The 10,668-nt window shown below is 42.0% G+C and overlaps 1 long non-coding RNA gene across 1 annotated transcript; it reads right to left on the bottom strand.

Moving 5' to 3' along the window:
* Positions 1–2,607: 2,607 nt before the first annotated feature.
* Positions 2,608–9,791, bottom strand: LOC134470806 (uncharacterized). Its single transcript, XR_010039969.1, has 4 exons — positions 8,866–9,791; positions 5,127–5,191; positions 4,193–4,325; positions 2,608–3,825 (listed from the first exon to the last, which is right to left on the bottom strand). It is a non-coding gene; the product is annotated as an uncharacterized LOC134470806 (long non-coding RNA).
* Positions 9,792–10,668: the final 877 nt, after the last annotated feature.

Raw genomic sequence — 10,668 nt, 5'->3', positions numbered from 1 at the left:
AGGAATGCAAAGATGGCTCAATACAAGAAAATTTACCATTGTAATTCACCACACTGATAGGCTAAAAGAGACAAATCATAAGATTATCATAATATCAAAGAAATCCCCTTTCTAGAATCATGCCATGAAGCATTTTTATCCCATAAACCTTCCTGAATGGCTATCAGGTGCTAAGCATGGTGCTAAGTGGTCTTCTGATATGGTACCTGGAATGCTCTTTGCAACTTATGCTGTGATAATCCCCATTTTATAGACACATAGTACCATAAAGTGTGCTTTCCCAATATGAGCCCTATGGCTCTGAAGCTGGGACATCTCTCTCAGAAAAACAAGAGGCTTTACCCTGCCAGGGGCCTCAGAAACAATGTGTTTGCTGATCTGTGTTGAGGGCCCTGAAGGGTATTGTTCCCATTCAGTGTGACAAGATGCCAAAGTCAGCAGAAATCAGGCCTCAAAATCAGTGAAGAGGAAGATTGGCAGGCTTGTCAGTCACCGGTGTCTTCTCTCTCATGAAAATTCTTGTTCTAGGCAGAACCTCAGCCTTATTATTTCTAGCACTTAGATCTCCAGCTGGATGGCACGGCTCTGTTTGTGTGGTCACTAAGAAGCTGATGGAGCCTAAGCACTGTGGAGAAGAACTGAAACTGGCAATCCAACTGCTCTAGAAGCACCAGGAGCCTCCCACACACCAAGGAGAGCTGCCCAGCAAACTCTGGGTTCCACTCTTACAGAGTGCTATTGCTAGGGTTCTGCTCTGACAGTGCAAGACCAGTACAGTCCCCTGGCTTTCAGGTTTCCTCAACCCATTGCAGACACCTGGGTTCAAACCCCAAATCTGCCTTTTTTTTTAGACAGGCCTGTGCTATGAGGTCCAGGCTGGCCTTATACTCACTCACATGATCCTCCCACCTCAGTCTCCTAAGTGCTGGGATGACAGGTATGCACCACCATGCACTGTTTATCTACTTTCTATTAGTGTGACCTCCAGCAAGTTATTGAACATTCTCCTAAGCTGCAGTTTACTCATCTGTAAAATGGGATCAGTAAAAGTGTCAACTTCATAGGGTTGTTATGAAAATATATAAGATGTTACAGGCAAATTGCCTGAGCACATCTTTGCACGTAGGTCTGAAATCAACAAAGAGGAAGACTGACAGGCTTTGGCTTTTACCAGTGTCCCTCTCTCGTGAGACATACATTCTATTGTGTTACATGTTAGCAAGTACAGTGGTGTTGGTGGTTGTTTTTATTATTACCATTTTCCCACTTCAAGATACAGCAAAAGGACAGCTCGCAGCGGCAGGTTTCATGAAACTGTTTATTCTCTGAGAATCTTTTAATGGGCATCTCCAGTGCCCAGTTGGAATCTGATCCTGCCATCCCCAGGTTGTCTACAAACACAATTCTCTTCTATCAGGTAATGCATTCCATTGTCTGGACTGTTAGTAAGTTCCACCTTATAGCAGAGGACAGTTAGAGTTGCTGAGTACATTTTATTTTTCACATTCAGTTCCATTCTACCTCCACTATCCTGCTTCCTGTGTCAGGAGGCTGACCAGTACAGATTTACCCACAGGGATTGATCCTTGCCCTCTTCCTTATGAGTGGGTCTAAACTGGCAGAGGAGAGCCTAGGAGGAAAGAGACTGGGCGTATATATCCTCAGGTCCCCACCTGCCAGGCTCTGGCCACATTCCTCTACTGAAGACCACAGCTCATGTGGGACAGCCCTCTTAAAATGAATTTATTATTAACTGGGCATGGAGACACGTGCCTGTAATACCAGCCTTTGGAAAGCTGAGGCAGGAGGATCACTATGAGTTTGAGGCCCGTCTGGGCTACTTAGTGAGTTCAATGCCAGCTTGAACCCTATCTCCAAAACAAAACAAAAAAAAAAAAATAAATTTCTTATTTACACTTAAAAATTGGGAGACTTTATGTTTTTACACTCTAGATTTCTGACCTTTCTTAAAAAACTGAACACTTGAGTAGCCCTGAGCTCTCATTGCCCCATGAAAGAACAGGGTACAAGGGGCTGGGGATTTAGCTCAGCGGCATAAGCGCCTGCCTTGCAAGCATGCAGTCATGAGTTCGATTCCCGGTACCGATAAAAAGGAAAAAGAAAAAAAAAAAGAACAGGGTACAGAGGGAGGGATCTACCTTTTCAGGAAAGGATGGAGCCCCGTGCCAGCTCCTTCCCACCAAAGGATGCTGGCTACCAGTGTCCTGGCTCTCCACGGATGATTCTTCTGAATCCGGTTGGAACTGTCACCTCCTTCCATAGTCTCTGTCAATCTCATCCCAAAACAACAGCACACACATCACCTTATCACAGGATGGGATGGACACATGACGGGGCAATGTGAACACAGACACAAGGGAGAAGGCCCTGTGACAGTAGAGGCAGCGACTGAAGGGATGTACCTGTAAACCAAGGAATGGCAAAGCTGCCTGCTGCCCCTAGAGCTGGCAGAGTCAAGGAAGAATTCTTCCCTAGAAGAAGGGCTCCAGGGACCAACTACTGGCCATGTCGGAGCCACAAGCTCAGCATAATCACCCATGGAAAGGAGAACCGTCTAGGGTGACCACTCCAGAACACTTGGTCAGAATACTTTCAAAAAAAGGAGGAAGTCAATCAAAATAGAAAGGAATATGTGAAATGTAAGCTTTGTGCCCCAAACCATGAACAGCTAAATGCTTGGTCAATATTCAACAGGTATTTATTGAGAATCGGGAATGCATCAGAGTGTATTTAAGGCCACCTATTGAGCTCTCCTTCTGTCAACTTACACAGAGAGTAGGGGTTGATAAAGTACATCCCCTGAAGGAATTAGAAGTCCTGAATATGCTCAAAACAAGTTCAGTGGTTCGGCTGTCCCTGGTCTAGGGAGACTAGAACCCAGAATGAGATGATTAGCAGAATTAGAGGTTTTATTTTGGTATAGCTCGCACATCCATAACCTGTCTCTGTGTCTCTGACTCTTTTCTCTCTCTCTCTGTCTGTCTCTGTCTCTCTCTCTCTCTCTCTCTCTCTCTCTCAGATTAAACTCAAGGCCTTTGCATTGAGCTACATCCTCAATATTTTTATTGTTAAATAGAGTCTTGCTAACTTGCTGAGTTGACTACACAGGGCCCAAGTTTATGACCTTCGCTCTCAGAGAACTGGAATTACAGAAGTGCACCACCGTGCCTCAGTTGCATTCTCAGATGTTCGACTGCCAGTTGTCACAGGGAGGTCCCAAAGGCACTGACAATGATGAAAACAATAGCAACAAATATGACAGCTAATATCTGCAGAGAGACTAATTTTGTGGGACTTGTTAAGCATTTTTACATTTGTTTAATCCTCATAAAAAAAATCCTAAGCGAAAGTTATTATTATCATGCCTCTTTATAAATGAGAATGTCAAACATAGCAAGATTTGACAGCTTGCCCAGAGTCAAACAACTAGCACATGGTAGAACCAAGTCTGTCTGGATCTAGGAATTTTAACAGAATGAAAGATTTATACGACTTGAAGCAAAATCAGAGTATTGAATCTAGGAATTTAGACCACTGTGTTATGCCATCTTCTGAGAACTACTTCATCCATTAGTGACAAGCGATGCAAATAAATAACATAAATGTTATGTCAGCAGAAGAAAAGAAAGAGCCATTTTCACTGAGATGTCACTGCCAGGTCTATACAAGTCTTCCTTGTGGAAGATCATGTGTCAGAGGAGGCAGACACCCAAGGCATCTTCAGAAACGAGTCTTCAATAACAATGCTGTGAATCATGTCCAGGAAGTGTCAGAAACTAGCAGGCAAACTATGGTTCTTCAAATCTATGTTCAGTTAGAAATCAAATTATGAAAACATTAGATTTATTAGGAACAAACAAAGATTTCAAATGAGCACTATTCATCTGGTTTGCTAATTGGAAACCAGCCAGCTGTTCCGCCAGGCAGTTACAAACAGACTAAACGCTTGGCTGGAAACGAAGACGATCCAGCTCCCTGTCTCATTTTGCGGCTGTTATTCACTTAGTAACATTAGCAGTGTTTGGTAACAGTCACGAGGATAGCACCCACCCGCCAGGCTACTCTGACTAAGGCAATTTAAATCCAAAGATAAAGGATGTCATTTTATTTATAGGGCATAAGGCATAAAGTGTGTTTTTGAGCACTAAACTCACACATCACCTGCTCTTACCATGAGGGAGCCAGGAAAGCAGCACTCCTGCTCCCAGAGGCATGCAGTGCTGTGGCTTGAAAGGCTCTGAAAGCTGCGAGGCCGAGGCAGGATGATCGAAAGTCTCAGTTCAGCCTGGCAACTGAATAAGACTCTGTTTCAAAATAAAACAATAAAAAGATTAGTGATGTAATGATGTAGAGAACTTGGGTTCAATCCAAAGTGCTGAGGAAAAGAAAGAAAGAAAGAGCGAGCTTTGAACAAAAGATGATTCTTTCACACAGAAGTTCATATCCATGAATTTATTTTACAGAATTAAGGAAATCTTCAAAGATTTAGTCATAAAAATGTTCACCCAGAGATAAGAAAAATAATAGCTAATGTTCTCTAGCAGAGTAGGACAATTATTGTTGACAATAATTAATCAAATATTCCAAAATAGCTAATAAATAGAATGTTGAATGCCCCAACACAAAGAAATAATATATATCTCAGCAGACAGATATGCCAGCTTACCCTAATCTTTTATAACTTATATAATTGCATTGAAATGCCTTTCTGTATTTTACAGATATGTACAATTATTATGTATAAAATAAAATATTTGCATATATTAAGAAAAAGAATGTTCATTGTCATGGCATTAAAATAGTAAAAAAAAAGTCCTACCATATAAAATTGGCTTAATGAAGTGTAAAATATCTAACCAATGGAAAGCTATGTAGGTATTACAAAAAAGGATGATACCAAATTAGATACCTTGACATATAAAAAAGTTTGGAGGGGCTGGGGATTTAGCTCAGCGGCATAAGTGCCTGCCTTGCAAGCAGGCAGTCGTAACAATACCTGGTACCGATGTAAAAAAAAAAGTTTGGAGGAGTTGGGCATAGTGGCACACATCTGTAATCTCAGCTACTCAGAAAGGTGAGCAATTTAGCCACTTAGCAAGACTCACCTCAAAAAGTGTGAGGGTACGTGAAGTAATGGGTCAGTGCTGAGGCCCTCTTTTTATCACCAATACTGCAAAAAAAGAAAAGAATAGGAGAGCATTGGGGGAGGAAAGTGGGATTTAGAATACGGATTTAAATACTTATTTTTCCAAAGAATGTAATACAGATGGCCAATAGCACATTAACAAGATGCTCAAGTGAAGTTTAGTCTCCAGCACTGAAAAAAAAAAAAAAAAAAAAAAATCCACTGCATTAAATGTTATTATTTAAATCTAAAGGTTACCACCAAATGTCTCATGTTCAGAGGTGGAGCCTGGTCAGAGAGGGCAGGTTCCCGAATCCTGACCGGGAAGGGTGTAACTTTGCTCTGGCTCCCTTCTTTCTCTGCTTCCTAGCTGCCTCTGCCAGACCTCTGTCTACGCCATTTCTGCCATGGAGCCAGCTAACCATGGATTGAACCCACTGAAAACTGTGGGTCAAAACAAAACCCTTCTTTAAATTGCAGGTGTTGGGTATCTTGTTCCACTAATGGGACAATAGGTCACAGAATAGGTCACAAGCTGTTTATTCATGTACAAAAGCATATTTTTTAAAAAGCTTTTTCTGTATACTAGCAATGAACTCACAAGAGCTGAAATTAAAAGTGCAGTATAATTTAAAGTAGATTTTCGAGAATATATTTTCTCAGCAAGTATAAAGGTGGTATTCATTCAAAGAAGGGGTATATTGGACACTTTCCAGCTTGCTATTAACTTTGCAACCTCCTCTATCTATTAGTGTAGCTTGACTTTGTCAGTCCAACTTCATTTTGTTTTTCTTTCTTACTATGATTGAATTACTTTTTGTAAAAAGCATACTGGGAACTCTATGAAACTGATCAACTCAGAAAAAAAAAAAAAAATCTGCCAAAACCAGAGGATTGCACGGGACCAAACACAGTTCAGAATTTCAGCTCTACTGCAGAGCTGAATGACAACATTGACTGAGGTTACTGCCACAGAGAATGATTAGATTTGTCAAAGTATTTATAAAGTGATTACACTGTAATTGTGAGCTGTACCTCAAGACTTGCATCCATTATTTATGGAGGAAGCTGTATATGAACAGTGTCATTGTGGCTGGGATTTAGCTCAGTGGTGTAAATGCCTGTGTGGCAAGTGCGAGGTTGTGAGTTCAATCCTCAGTACCAAAAAAGAAAAAAAAAAGGAAAACTTGGTTGATAAAATTGTCAGCAAGAGCCAGCCTAAGTAACCTTATTTTCAAGAAGTATTACTGCATTTAATCCCACTACCACAAAAAAAGGGGAGCAGTGTTAAAATTTTTCTTGTCTTCTTTTTAAAAAAATGTATTAGCCAGGCTTGCTGTACATGTCTGTAGTCTCGGCACTTAGGAGGCTGAGGCAAGAGGATCATTGTTAGTTGTAGGCCAACTTGGGCTACATAGTACATTCAAGATCAGCCTGAACTAGACAGTGAAACCCTTTCTCCAAAAACAAAACCAAAAAAAATTTTTTGTGGGAAAAACAATTAAATTGAATTGTGCCGTTCCAGGGAATGAACTGCTGTGCACCACCACTCCCCACTCCGTCATCAGCTCTGTTTCATTAGCCTCAACCGAAACCCCGTGCCCTTGAACTGTCTCTCTTGTTCCCTTCCCTAACTCCCGGTGTCTCAGCCACTTTCCTTGTCACTGGGACAAAATACCTGACACCCACACTCACAGGACGAGAGGTCAGTTCCGGCTCCCGTGTTCAGTCCACAGAGGGCTGCTGCAGGAAGTCATGGGGGGGGGGGTCCGATGGCGGAGGCAAGCTGCCAGCCTCATGGCAGCAGGAAAACAGAGACAGGAGCCAAGCAGCCCAGAAGAGAGATGGGGACCCACTTCCTCCCCCAGGCCTCACTTCCTAACATTAAGCCAGCTGTAGCTCCCTTACAACCAAAATCCTGACCACCGAATTCAGGAGGCTCTTGAAGGACATCTATTTTCTATTTTCTTTCTTTCTTTTTTTCTTTCTTTCTTTCTTGCTTTCTTTCTTTCTTTCCTTCCTTTCTTCCTTCCTTCTATTTTTTTCTGAGACAGGGTCTCACTGTGTAGCCCAGGCAGGCCTACTCACACCAATCCCCCTGCCTCACCCTCCCAAGCGCTGGAGTTACAGGCATGTGCCACCACGCTCTGGCTTTGAGGAACATCTAGATCTAAACTGTAACACCTTGTAACCACCATTCTACATTTTGTGTCTATGAGCTTAGTCATTTCAAATATAGCAGAGAAGGGGAATCATATAACAGCCATCTTTTTGTGCCTGGCTTATTTCACTTAGTAGAACGTCTTCCAGGTTTGGCATGGGCCAGAATTTCTTTCCTTTTTAAGCCTGAATAATGATGTTGTTGCTGTTTTCCGGTACAAGGGAATGAACCCAGAGTGTTCATACTGACCTATATTCTCAGCACTTTTCTTTTCTTTTTTAATTTTTAATTTTGAGTCAGGCTCTCTGTGAGTTGTTAAGTCAAGGGGCTGGCAATTCCGATCCTCCTGCCTCAGTCTCCAGGAGCCCTGAGCCAGCAGCATGCACGCCACACCTGGCTCACACGTGTTGTTTAGCCACTCTTCTGCCCGTCAGCACTCGGGCTGTTTTACCTTTTGACTCTGGTGAATAATACTAGGTAAATAAATATCTGCGCAAGTCTTTGCTTTGAATTGTTTGGCTACATACACAGAAGTAAAATTGCTAGGCCATATCATAGTTCTATTTTTAACTTTAATTAATTAAGGTGGGATCTTACAGATCTCTTTCGCAGACTGGACCTAAACTCAGGACCCTCCAGACTCAGCCTCCCAAGTAGTCTGATTATATGCATATATCACTGTGCCCTGCTTTGTTTTTAATTTTTTGAGGACTCCTGGTACCATTTTCATAGTGACTGCATGATTTTGCATTCTCATCCACAATGCATAAGAGTTCCAGTATCTTCACACCCTTACAGACATTATTTTCTTTTCCTACAGTAGCCGTCCAAACAGATGAGTGGTGGAATCTCATCATAGTTCTGATTTGCATTTTCCTAATAGTCAAGATGGTGAGCAGACATCTTTTCATATATTTACTGACCACCTGCCCACCCTGTGTGGAGAAATGCCTATTCAAGTTTGTTGATGCATTCAAATTGAGTTGTTTGGTTTTTGTTGTCAAGTAAGAAGAATTTTTTAATTTATTCTTAATGGTAATTTCTTATCAGATATGTGCTTTGTAAATATTTTTATCTATTTTCTGTGGGGTTTTAAAATTTTGTGTAAGTGACAGAAAAACCAGATCATGAGGGGATGCTTTAATAAGCTACATACAGTGGTGTCATATTATACATATGCTGTATCTAACTTGGTAAACTCAACTATGTATGTATGGATGGGAGAGGCATAGAGAGACAGATGCATAACAACTAAATCCAAGCCGAGGGCTGGAGATTTAGCTCAGCACCGAGGTTAGATTCCCTGTACCTCCCTCCAAAAAAAAAAAGCCCAAAACCAAGCATCTTGGCACAGACCCATCATCTGACCTACTCAGGAGGTTGAGGCAAAAGGATCATAAGTTTGATGCCACTCTAGACAAATTTAGCAAGACCTCACTCCAAGTTAAATTTTAAAAAATGCTGGCCCTGTAGCTCAGCGTGAGGTGGTGAGTTTGTTCAGTCCCCAGAACCACACACACATACAAATTTAAAATAGGTCAGGAGTGGTGGAACTTACCTATAATCCCAGCACTCAGGAGACTGAAGCAGGACGATTGCTGCACCCCTGCGCTGCATAGTGAGTTCAAGGTCAGTCTGAACTATATAGTGAGACTCTGTCTCCAAAAACCAAATGAAATGAAATAAAATAAAATAAAATGATGCAAGAGTTTCTGTCTCTACCTCTGCTGAAACAGTGCAGATCCCACAGGCCGGGCCCGTGGAGGAGGGAGGCACTCCTGCCTCTTATTTCTGCAGTCTGAATCTGGGGAGAACCTACCACACGCCCAGTTCTCAGCAGGCCTCTAATTTTTAGAATCGCCGTGTCTAACATAGTAACTACATATAATTATTTAAATTTATTTAAGTTTATTCAAATAAAATATTCAGTTCCTCAGTCTCTAGCTACATTTCAAGCACTGTATAGCCACAGCATAGATAAGGAACACTTCCATCACTGCAGAAAATTCTAGGAAAGAGTGCTGGCTTAGAAATATACAACTTTATACACACCGTAGACCCCTAGCATTGCAAGCCAGGTATGAATTAAAGAAATGGCGAACAGTTCCAACTCTGAAGGAAAATGGGGCTGATTTTGATTGTTGATCACCTAAGGAGTATCTCAACAACTTGTAATCCAAGATTTTCTACCCTAACTTTACCTGAACTATCCCATGCCCTTTCAAGGTTAAGAAGACCAACACAAGAGCAACTAATTTTCAGGATTTGCACTGACACCTAATTGCCAGCTTTCAGAAATCCATTTCCGGAACCCCTGGAGTGATGCCTGGAATTCTCCAGTCGTTGTCCTAAGTGTGCAATCACCTCGGATTCCAAGAAAAGCAGGGCCTTACAGACCACCCAAGATGAGGTCACTCCCCCAGCAGGAGCAATCATATCAAGGAAGTGGGGTTGCCTCCACCCCCAAACTATAAATAAGGACCACCTCCGGAGACATCAAGGAGACCCTGGCTTGACCAAGACTAACTATGTTGCCAAGTCTTTGCCTTTGTCTTCCTTTTTTTATATAATCTCAAGGCTTCTGTCAGCTCCTGAAAGACAGATGTTGAGCCCCTTTCTCTGTGCTTTCCAGCGTAGCCACTGTGATTCAGGCACCTGTCCTGCCCTTCACTGCTTCTCCGTTTCTTGACTGACATTTTGGGACAGGTGTCCAAGCCTGGTCTGGACCCCTGGAACCCCTGACATTGAGGCTTTCCTCCTCAGTTTTTATAAGGTAACTTGATCAGGAATAAGGAAATAGCAAAGCCCAAGAAGCAGCTGATTTTCATCACGACGCTTCAGATTACTAAGATTACTTTCCTTGTCAAAGTTAAAGCAGAACTCCCCCCCCCCCCAATACTGGGGATTGAACTGAGAGCTTTCATGCTAAGCTACACTTCCAGTTCTCTTTTTGTTTTTGTATTTTGACAATGTCTTACTAAACCATTAAGTTGTCTAGACCCTGTCTCAAAAGTAAAAAGTGAAAATGAGCTGGAAAACCTCCACCTCTTCCAGGAAAACTCTCATTGCTCATTAGTTACTTTCCTTCTGTGCTGCTTCATTTTCTACTTTGTTGATGATACAATTCTGAGTTAGGGAATGCTTATAGTATCCCAGGTTCTATGCTGGGTGCTCCACCTGGATTAGTCCACTTAACCCTGGCAAACAACCCTGTGAAATAGTTACTGTTGCTTTCCCCATCTTATAAATCAGCAAGTGAGTTGGGCAAAAGTAAAGTCACTTGCAGAACTAGAAAGAAGCAGAACAGGAATCAGTTCAGGCAGGTCTACTTGATACCAAGCCCATAGTCTTAACTATTATG

The sequence above is a fragment of the Cavia porcellus genome, unplaced genomic scaffold, assembly GCF_034190915.1.
Source record: "Cavia porcellus strain 051 isolate PalLab524CR breed Dunkin Hartley unplaced genomic scaffold, mCavPor4.1 scaffold_16, whole genome shotgun sequence".
NCBI lineage: Eukaryota > Metazoa > Chordata > Mammalia > Rodentia > Caviidae > Cavia > Cavia porcellus.
Note: the sequence above shows the minus strand (reverse complement) of the source record. Positions and strands in the feature narration are given on the sequence as shown.